General features: G+C 33.4%; 1 pseudogene; it reads left to right on the forward strand.

Annotated features, from left to right (window-relative positions):
- Window positions 1-598: 598 nt before the first annotated feature.
- On the forward strand, window positions 599-695 carry LOC138829385 (U6 spliceosomal RNA; annotated as a pseudogene).
- Window positions 696-10872: the final 10177 nt, after the last annotated feature.

Below are 10872 nucleotides of genomic sequence, written 5' to 3' on the forward strand. Positions count from 1 at the left end.
TGAAATGGTAGGGTGTAATAAGCAGTTATATTTTGAAAAAATACCTTCTAGTCCGAACAGTTCTGTCTGAACTGTTTGTCTCTATATAATCCCTTGTAACTAAGATTAGTTTTGCTCCAGTAAGACAATCTATGCTGTCAGGGTAAGACATTCTGGTTGGGCTGTTCCTACATGAAGCAAGGGTGAAAGGTCAAGGAGACATTTGTGCCAGCAAGACCTCATTTGGGAAATTTTAAGCTGCAGAAATTTAGAAGTAGCTCTTAAGCAAGGCTTACTTTTAATCCATTAGCTCCACAAAGCTAAATCAGTTAATAAATAAGTACTTGAAAATCCATCACCTTTGCACCTATCTATAACGGCTTCAAAGTATGATCAAATTTCAAATGAAAAAGACTTAAAATAGTCATTTACAAAAACTTGCAAATGTGAGCAATCGAACAAACAACATAAGTTTTTTCCACCATACACAGAATTTTACAGAAATAAGATGAATAACAATTTTGGGAACAATAAGGTTTCCTTGTTACAAATAGGCAACCAAGGATATATACCTGTCTTAAGATTGCATCATTGATTACTTAAGTTTATAGGATACTACATGCTTCAGCAGCAGGTCTACCTGAATTACAATACAGAGATTTACATGCCTCTTGCACAAGGATGATATGAAAATTTGTGAAGTATTCCATATTTTTCATTCTTCAGATGCAAGAAATGAAAAACAGTTATTCAAAAGTTGATTACAAATATACAAGTGTAATAATATATGTAATTCATAGAAATAAAAGTTAGTTTGACATCAGTGTATTCAATCTTCACCGTTTTAGAAAGGCCTTTACATAGCATAACCTTTATAAAACTTTTTAAATAAATAACATTGTCATTTTATCCCAAAGAAATAAAATTCTATAAGGACCTAGGAATTAAAAGAATTTTAAAATGTTTCTATATGGAATGCAATCTGAAAGGACACATTTATTAATGAACGTATGTATTATAAAACAATGTCGAATTCAAAGTATTATATCTAGGAGCGAATGAAATAGATTATGGACATTATACAAACAGAATATTAAATATTTTAAAATATACTTTTTCAGACAAGCACCAGAAATATCTTTAGTTTCTGTACTACTCATTTCAACAGATAAATTAAAATTTTTTCTGATTTAAAAAATCACAAACTCTATAGAAATCATTATAGATGTATACAAACAACTCAAATATATTTTGACATCAAAGTCAGGCAATTCACTTGGAAGAATACCATGGAATACATGAATTTTTAAAGTAAGGTATTGCTGTTGCTTTGTATTGTGAAAATATTTTCTATGGTCACATAGGATGGAGTGGCAATTTTGAAATTAAAGAAAATTAACTGATCCATTAGGACTTAGGAGAACAATTTGTACAGCTTTCCACAACTTCCAAGAGGTAGTGATACATACTTATCCTTTTGGCAATATCAAATTCAGTTTCTTCCAAGTTGTGCTTCAGACCTGGCTTGATATAATGGTTCAATAGAAGGAGATCCAGCGTATCATTGCTATATCTATTCCCAGCAGCAAGATGCATGGGGGTCAAGAAGCCTTTAACTTGGCCATTGGTATCTGCATCATGATGAAATAAAGAAGCCACTCTGTTATTATTCCATGTATGAGTACTGTGCAGGGATGTCCAGCCATTCGCAGTTATTGCATGAATATCTGCCTTGAGCCACCAACTCATGGACAATATCTAAGTGTCCACTGTAGGCTTCTCGATGAAGAGGGGTATGCTCATCGTCATCCCTAGTAATCACATGAGTGACCTTTTTGGAAAGTAGTCTCTGCACTGTAGTAAAGCGATTGTTTTCAGCAGAACAAAGAAGAAATTTGCTTGGATACTATTTCATTTTTTTTTGCAATTGATACCATTTCTCACTTTTTCATCTTGTTCCTCAACTTCATCAGAATTGCCTAACCAGAGACTTTGAGTGCCAGTGAGAATGAGCTGTCCATGTATTTCCCCAATAGTTCACATTGGATGAAATGGTCAGAAAAATCTGGTGAATTTGCTGCATCTGTTTTTTTCACTATTATTTATTTTCTCTTTTTTCATTTTTACTATTCTAAATTATTCTAACTGGAGAGTAGGGAATTGGTAGAGAGCAGAGGAAAGATTTTCCTCCGTATTTAAAGGTACAGACTGAAAATGAGGACCAGTGTTTTCTTCTTGTGCAGCTTATTCTAAGAATGAGAAAACAGGAAATAATGTCTTCTATGTAAATGAATTGGGATATGGCAGAGCAGAAAGTGAAATGATGCAACCAAAAATATAAAAGCAAAATAAATTATGATAATTATGGAGCAATCATATTACTTATAAGAACCATGAAAGGGAGAGAGGAAGAGAGAGACAGATGTGCAATGATTTAGCTACCCACAAAATCCATCCCTCTCATCAAATTATAGAGCAAATAAATTTATTTTTTAAAAGAGATGGAAATAGAATTTAAGATCAGATGTCTCCATTGTTTTTAATTATATTCTTATTATCTTAAATACTTGTACAAGGGAATTTTCATTCAACATATCAGTTTTTTAAAGTAAAATGGATCTTTATATAACTTTTCCACACCCTTCCAAACCTCATCCCATTTTAATTTTTTCTAGTTTCATACTATCTGTATTGAATATTATACCTTCAGGCTCCTCCTCCATAACTCTCTTTATTCCTTCCTTTTGACTTCCACTCACATATTCCAAGTGATAGTTTCCTGGTATTCATTTTGTTGGAGTAAAGTTCAATTTTATAAGAAATTACGCCTTTGAAATACTCCTCTGCAAATAACATGCTTTGGTTAATATTTTTGTGTAAACTTTCCAAATATGGCTCTGACTCAGTTCCATTAATATATTTTTAGATCTATCCATTTCGTTGCAAATAATGTAACAGTCTTCAAAATGGATGGGTTCAATCCAATTGTGTATATGTGCCACTCTTTCTCTAATCATCACTCTGCCAAAGGGCATCTGGGCTGTTTCTGTAACTTGGCTACAGTGAATAGTGCAGCAGTGAACATGATTGTGAAAGTGATTTTACTGTTACGTTTTGGAATAATTCATCACTTCCTTTGTGGGAGCAATACTCTATCCAGTTTTCCATAATAAGAACATCCTTCCCTTCATCTTCATCACAATGTATTGCAAGTCCTCAAAAACACACTTACCCCTACACTTACCCCTACAGGTCTCAATAAGCTAAAACATCACTGTGCCCATATTCTTTCAAAACATTTTTTCATAATTGTACATATAATTTAGTGAGAACCTTCTATGTACTTTCCTAATGTGGGAATGAGGGACATGACAGAGTAAACGTAAGAAATACGCAACTTAATGAGCTATTATCATATTTAAAATCATGTTCAGCTCTAATTCATAGTCTCACATAATATTATTTTAATCTTTATTTGATTACTTCATCTAACCTGTAAATTATATCAGGTGAGTTAAAAGCATAGGCAAAAAGTGTGGTTTGATTTTGACACTCATGTGTGAGGTTGCACAACATGGGCAAATAGATGGATTGGAATTAATAGCTCTTATCCATTTTGTTAACGTAGAGATGATTTTCCCAACCTGATTCTTGAATTCTTATTCCATTCAACAACAAGAAACATGTGATAATTTCCTTTGTTTTGCTCCTTATTAACTTTTTTCCATTTTATTTTATAATCGATGATTTCATAAATGTACTGTACATACAAAAATATGCTAAATATTTCTATCCGTATGCATTGATATATACATACACACATATATTATGCAGGTTATATGATAATATATAATTTCAGTAACTGTACAATTTACTAAATTATTAAAACTATCGATGGTTCATGCCTGGCATCCTGGTTACTCGGGAGGCTGAGATCTGACAATCATAGTTTGAAGCCATCCTGGGCAAGAATGTCCAGGAGCCTCTTATCACCAAACAATCAACAGAAAATCAGAATTGGAACTGTGGTTCAAATAGTAGAGTGGTAGCCTTGAGAGAAAAATCTCAGGGATATCATCCAGGTTCTTAGTTTAGGAAGTACAATCTACCCAAATAAAATCTATTTAATTTACACCTGTGTAATTAAAGTATTTCCATCACCCAAATGCACAACCATGCTCATTTGCAAGGTAACTCTGTTTTGTCTGAAGTACCATAAAATATTTTCACTTAAGGTGAAAGCATTGGAACGTGGGTTCATTCTATCTCTCTCATGCATTTTTCCACTCAAATATTCAAATCTTACAATTATTCCAATTATTTAAAATAATAGCTTTTTACTTTAATACCCAAATATTAGAGTTTGAATTGAGTGTCTTGTGCCCCATAAATGGGTGTTCTTACCACTTTGTCATGTCCCCAGCGCTAAATTATCCTGATTATTTTTCAGATCCTTGTGTATGACCTTGGGCTCAGTCCATGTTATGTTATTCTTCCTGGAATTTAGAATAACAGGTGCATGGCATTGTGTACTGATTTTTTTGTCCAGTCTGGGCTTTAACCTCTATCCTCTCAAGAGTAGACTCCCATGTAGTCAGGATTTTCATAAGTTTGTGATAGCTGATGTTTTTTTAAGACTTTGCATTTCCTGCAGGTTCTTGACTACTGAATTAATTTGTTTTCTTGGGTTGTGTTGTTTCATTTGAATGTATGTGTTGAGTTGTTCCTCACTTGTACTTTTGTTTCTTTCAATCAAGTTCTTACCTAAAATGCTGAGAAACCAATTCTTCTTTTTCATGATAGTCAAGGTGAACATGATTTATTACAAAGCAATTTCAGTAATATTTAAACATCTTCATATCTATGGATGGTACATAAATGATAAGTGCTGTGACGGGTTTTTTTATTTTCACAGCAGTCTTTGCCATGCACAGACAGATCATCATAAAATCTATGAAGATAATAAAACTACAAATGCAAGCAAAGAGAAGAAAAACCTATTATTAATTTTTTGACAGAGGCTTGCGTTCTAGAGAAAGAAATACGTTGCTTGATGCAAGATTTCACAAAATTGTATTGCTAGGGTGAAGCTAAACAATCATCTAATTCTACAGAATTGAGGGAGAAGAATCAAACTCCTGAATAGTTTACATATGGGTCAAATAAAAGCATGCTTCTAAAAAGAGAGTTTACTTTAGAGAAACATGATGAGTTCTATGTAAATAGGTGCTTAGCTGATTTTGTTAATTTGTAAACTAATACAGGGAAATAGGGTACAGCAAGGTAAAAAAAAAAGAACTTCGCATTGAAATACTCATGTGTGTGTGTGTGTGTGTGTGTGTGTGTGTGTGTGTGTGTGTACATGCACGTGTATACACGCATGCATATGTGCAAGTGCTCATTTATTCATTCATCATCCCTAAGCTTCTTTGTCCAAGGATAGTGGCTTACCACTTGAGCCATTGTTCCACTTCTGTTTTTTTGGAGATAATTGCATGTATTTTCATGATTGGACTGGCTTTGAATAGTGGTCTTCATATCTCAGCCTCCAGAGTAGCTAGCTAATCTTATTCAGCCCCCAAGTAGCTAGTTAAAATTCGGCCTGTCCTCTATACTTCACTGCTTTTTTATTCTTGTCCTGAGGTGTTCACATGCCTAAGTCATATATATGTCTGAACTCTTAACTACTGAGGAGGCTTGAGAACAGAACCCAGGCCAAAAGTTTAGTGGACTTCTTTCTCAATCTATAGTTGGGTGCATTGGATCATTTCTACCATCCTGCCCTATCTACAGGTTAAGATTGGAAGGGCTGCCGAATCCAGGCCAGCCAGGTTAGGAAGCAAGACAATTTGGTGTGCAACTCTTATGCCCTTGATAATGAGAAGGTTAAAAAGTCAGATCAGATGCATGTTCTTTTGAAAGGGAACCCCTATCCTAAAATTAACCACTGATATGACACCACTCTACAAAAACAATACCCAAGTTGAACACAATTTCCCACAACCAAAATAAGCATATACTTTAACATGCAAAAACTTAGTACAATCTGCTCTTTGCTCTAATATCAGCTTCATCTAATTATCATATCATGTGACAGAATAGTTTCTTCATTAAACTGATTATATATTTTAAGAAACCTAGAAAATTCTTTCTCACATATTAAATCAAACGAATGGCAAATTGCCTCATTTCTTACCTATTTGACTACCACTATAAATTCATCTTATGACTATTATTAATAGTAATATATTCAGATTTATTAATTTACTTTGTAACAGTTTTTAAACTTTTGGCTTCTCTGCTGAAGTTGAAGTATTTAAATAGTATCATCAAATTTTATTACTTGGGTACTTAGGGCAGTTTTTTAAAAAGTTTTAAACCAATGGTTTCTAGTAATTCTGTTTTTTTTTTGGGGGGGGAGGGTGTCGGATCATGGGACCTGAATTCTGGGCCTGGGTGCTGTTCCTCAAGGCTAGTTCAAGGCTAGCACTCGACCACTTGATCCACAGCGCCACTTCCAGTTTTTTTTTTCTGTTTATGTGATGCTGAGGAATTGAACCCAGGGACTCAAACATGCAAAGCAAGAGTTCTACCACTGAGCCACCTTCCTAGCTCTCTATGAATTCTTAATTGGTATATTATTTAGTTTATTTTTAATTTCAATTTAATTTTATTGTAAAGGTAATTTACAGAGGGGATACAGCTACCTAAATAAAGTAATGAGTACATTTATTATGGAAGGAACATATTTATCGCTTCCATTGATTTTTTTGCACACTCAAAAAATAAAACTACTGATGCTTTTCCTGTCGATATTGACCAATGGGTACTTTTCTTTCTTCATGCATTTTTTATTATAAAATTGATATACAGAGGGCTTTCAGTTATTTAAGTCAACTAAAGAGTACACTTCATTTTATTTTCTAAATTTTGAACTTAATTATTTTCTTTTGTTTCTTTAGGGTAATTCTTTTTTCAGAGTTGTAAGATTAGTTAATTTAGTTTTGCATAATTTTAACACATGTAAATTATTCAGAGATATATTTTTTGCTTTCAAAATAGTTAACATGTGAATTTTTAAAAATTATTTTCTTAAATTTTATATGGTTGATGAATTTAAATAAATTTAATTTCTTAAAGTTCTAAACATATTTGTTCAGGTAATGAATACTGTATTTTCAAGAAGCACATACTTAATAAAAAAGGCTGCATTACATGGTCACTTTTTGGAAATATTTATACTTGAATTAAAAAAAAAAAACTGAGTTGGGCATAGTGATTTGTAGTTTCCATTTTCTAACTATGGTGGGAAGTGTAAATAGGGTTTGCAATTCGGGAGAGACTGGGAAAATATGAGACCTTATTATAAAATTTCCAGAGTGAAATGATTAGAGATATAGCCATGCCTAGCAAGATATAGAGCACCTGGTTATCATATACTAAATCTTGAGTTAAAACACCAGTAACATCAATCTTTTATCAAAATAAAAGTATACATGTTTCAAAATGTTTATTATTTAAAACTTGTTTGCAAATTTCTCATGTCTTTTATTTCTTAATTTTCAATTTACTTAATCTATAAGAATCCAAGTATCTTGTGACTTTTATTTCTACTAAACTTTTAAATAGTATGAGCAATATTATGATTTCATATATTAAAATACTTTTACTGTTTGTGATAATTTCCTCTGTTTAATATGATAATAACAGTATTCCAAATGTGTGTATGTGCTATGTGTGTGTGTGTTTATGTGGGTTTTGTGTGTGTGTGCTTTGTGTGTACTTTGTAATGCTTGGGAGATCACACAATTGTTTCACATATGTTAGGCCAAAGTTTTATCACTGAACTATACTGTCTAGTTATAATACAATTTGTGTTTTAAGTTATGACTTTTTAAAATTTTCATTCCTAGTATGCTTTTCAAAATTATATATGATAAAATGTGATCCATCTTCTATCCACATTAGCAACTGTTAGTTTTATTCTTTCTCTTATTTCTTTGGAAATGAATTATATTCCTATTACAACTTTTTTACATTGTAACAGCTCTATACAATGCTTTGTTTTCTATTTTATTTTTTCCATGTTATCTGACTTTCAGTCCAAACTATCAGGTGGATTAAAAAGAAACTTGATTCAGAACACTTTATTTTTCTCCTTCTCTTCTCTGAAGTCTTTCTGTTTTTTGAAACAATACCAATGACATACAGCTCCTATGTGATCCACCATTCTTCCCCATCTCTCTCTCTTCTGCAGTACAGCTCAAGTCGTTATCATTCAGCTTTATTATGCTATAATGTTATCTAAAACTTAACTCATTCCTAAATTAATTTTAGTTGCTTTGAGCAATCTCTAAAGACATTTATCTATATATAATATCAGGGGTTTGTGTTTCCACAATGTGCGAAATATGAGTGACTATCAAACATCCAGATATCTCTGGAGAATATTGGTCCACCTGCTCAATAATACCGTATGTAAATTCAAGGAATTCATAACAATCTTGTAAAATGGTGTAGCTTGAGCCTTCGTACAAGCTTTGAATCTTATTACCATGTTTAGTGAAGATAACCTAGTTCTATTATAAGAACAGACGCATAGAAGAAGGTAACAGATTTTTCAAAAATAAATTCTTAGTTTTATGTTCCACAGATAATGAAAAGGATGCTATGAGACTTTATGAAATAAAAACAGAATCTTAAATGGTTGTATTGGCACTATTGCCTCTCTAGATTTAAAGAATGATCTTAGAATATTACCTCAATCCTTTGTTTGTGTGTATGTATGTCGGTCATGGGGTTTGAACTCTGGGCTTGGGAGTTGTCCATGTGCTCTTCAGCTCAAGGTGAGCACTCTACCGCTTGAGCAACAGCAAAACTGCCAGTTTTCTAGTGGTTTATTGGAGATAAGATTCTCATGGACTTTCCTGCCCAGGATAGCTTTAAACCACCATCCTCAGATCTCAGCCTCCTAAGTAGCTAGGATTACAGGCGTGAGCCACCGGCACCTGGCCTACCTGAAACCTTATAAAGAATGATTATCAAACTAAATGTGAGATGTAAAAACCTGTAAAACATAAATGTAAATATTCATGACATCGGATTAGTAAAGGTTTCTAAAAATTTGACATGGAAAACATTAGTAGCTAAAGAGAAGCAAGAACTGGATTATATCAAGTGATAACCTTTCATAATTCAAAGGACACTATAACAGAAACGAAACCATATCCAACAGATAGAGGGCATATATTTGTTATGCTACAATGTTAATGCTACAATGATTCTGAAACTTAAGTGTTTTTTGGGAGGGGTCCGGTTGTGGGCCCTGAACTCTGGGCCTGGGCCCTGTCCTTCAGCTCTTCAGCTCAAGGCTAGCGCTCTACCACTTGAGCCACAGAGCGCTCTACCACTTGAGCCACAGAGCAACTTCCAGCTTTTTTTTTGCTTATGTGATGCAAAGGAATCGAACCCAGGGCCTCAGGCATGCAAGGCATCGCTCTACCACTGAGCCACCTTCCCAGCCCCTGAAACTTAAGTATTTTTATATCTTCTAATTCTATATAAATTTTTTCCTGAATAGTATATTTCGTTAAATAACATATGCAAATTAATAGTCAATAGGAGGAGCATATGAAATAAGCTCCTTTTTAGTGTCTAAGAAGTAATAAAAACTCACTAATAAGTCCATAATATAAAAAGAGGACACAAAATATAGTAATGCATTTGTGGAGAAATTGATATACTTCTGATAGTGATCGATTTGTATAAAACTACAATCATTTTAGCAAATAAGATTTCAAGTCTTCAAAAGGTGAAAGAGAATTTTTATAGGATCCAGGCATTACACTTCTATGAATGTATTAAACAGAAGTAAAAAAACTTTTTTGGATAGAGAATGTAGTTAATTGACAGTGAACTTGAATAGTATGTGTGAGACCCTGGAAATGATCCGCAAAAAACAAATTTGGAAAAGACACACTATAGAGGATGTATGCTGGGCAAATTCCTGTAACTGAATTTTATATCTATTTTTAATGTCTGTTCTAAAATTTACAGCATTTCTATTTGAAGGAATGCAAGTTTGTGAAAATCGGGCTTTGAAAACCTATGAAGGACCAGCTTTACAATGTCGGTGTGTGGGGGGGAGGGGGGTATAATTGGGTGGGGGGAGGGGGGTAAAATTGGGTGGGGGGAGGGGGGAGGCGGGGAAGGGAAGTGAAGGGTAAACAAAGGAGGAGGCTGCAATGCTCGGTAAGAAATGTATGTATTATCCTGCCCATGTAATTGTAGCCCCCCTGTACAGTATGTTCTCAAATAAAATAAAAAAAAAAAAATGTAATAGATAAAAAAAAAAAAAAAAAAAAAAAAACCTATGAAGGCACAATTCACTTCCAAAGCACTAAAATGTATACAATAAAAGGAGATAATATATTGTAAGTGAATTGCATGTCAGGAAAAAAAAAACTATTGTTAAAACTTCTTCACACAAAATGCAGAATAGCTAAAAAGATGTTTTGGTGTTGGCTAAAAACTCTTTGTAAACTACTGCATTTAAAACAAAGATGTGATTTCTGTTTATTTTGAGGGTATTTTGGCCGTTTGGATTTATACAGAGATAACTCAATCCAAAAGTATATGTGATAACTGGAATACCTAGGAATTATGCATCAATTCTAAGTAATTTTTTTTATTATTTTTTTTTGTGAAAATACTGTACAGATGGGTTACAATTACCTGGGCAAGATAATGAGTACATTTCTTATCAAGCATTGTAGCCTCCCCCTTTGTTTCTCCTTCCTCTCCCTTCCCATCCTCCCCCTGTCCCCCCACCCAATCCTCCCTGTTCCCCCCCAAAGTTGTAAAGTTCATTTTTCAACATAACGACTTTTACAT

Source organism: Dipodomys merriami, unplaced genomic scaffold (genome assembly GCF_024711535.1).
Source record: "Dipodomys merriami isolate MVZ:Mamm:240054 unplaced genomic scaffold, mDipMer1.0.p SCAF_170, whole genome shotgun sequence".
NCBI lineage: Eukaryota > Metazoa > Chordata > Mammalia > Rodentia > Heteromyidae > Dipodomys > Dipodomys merriami.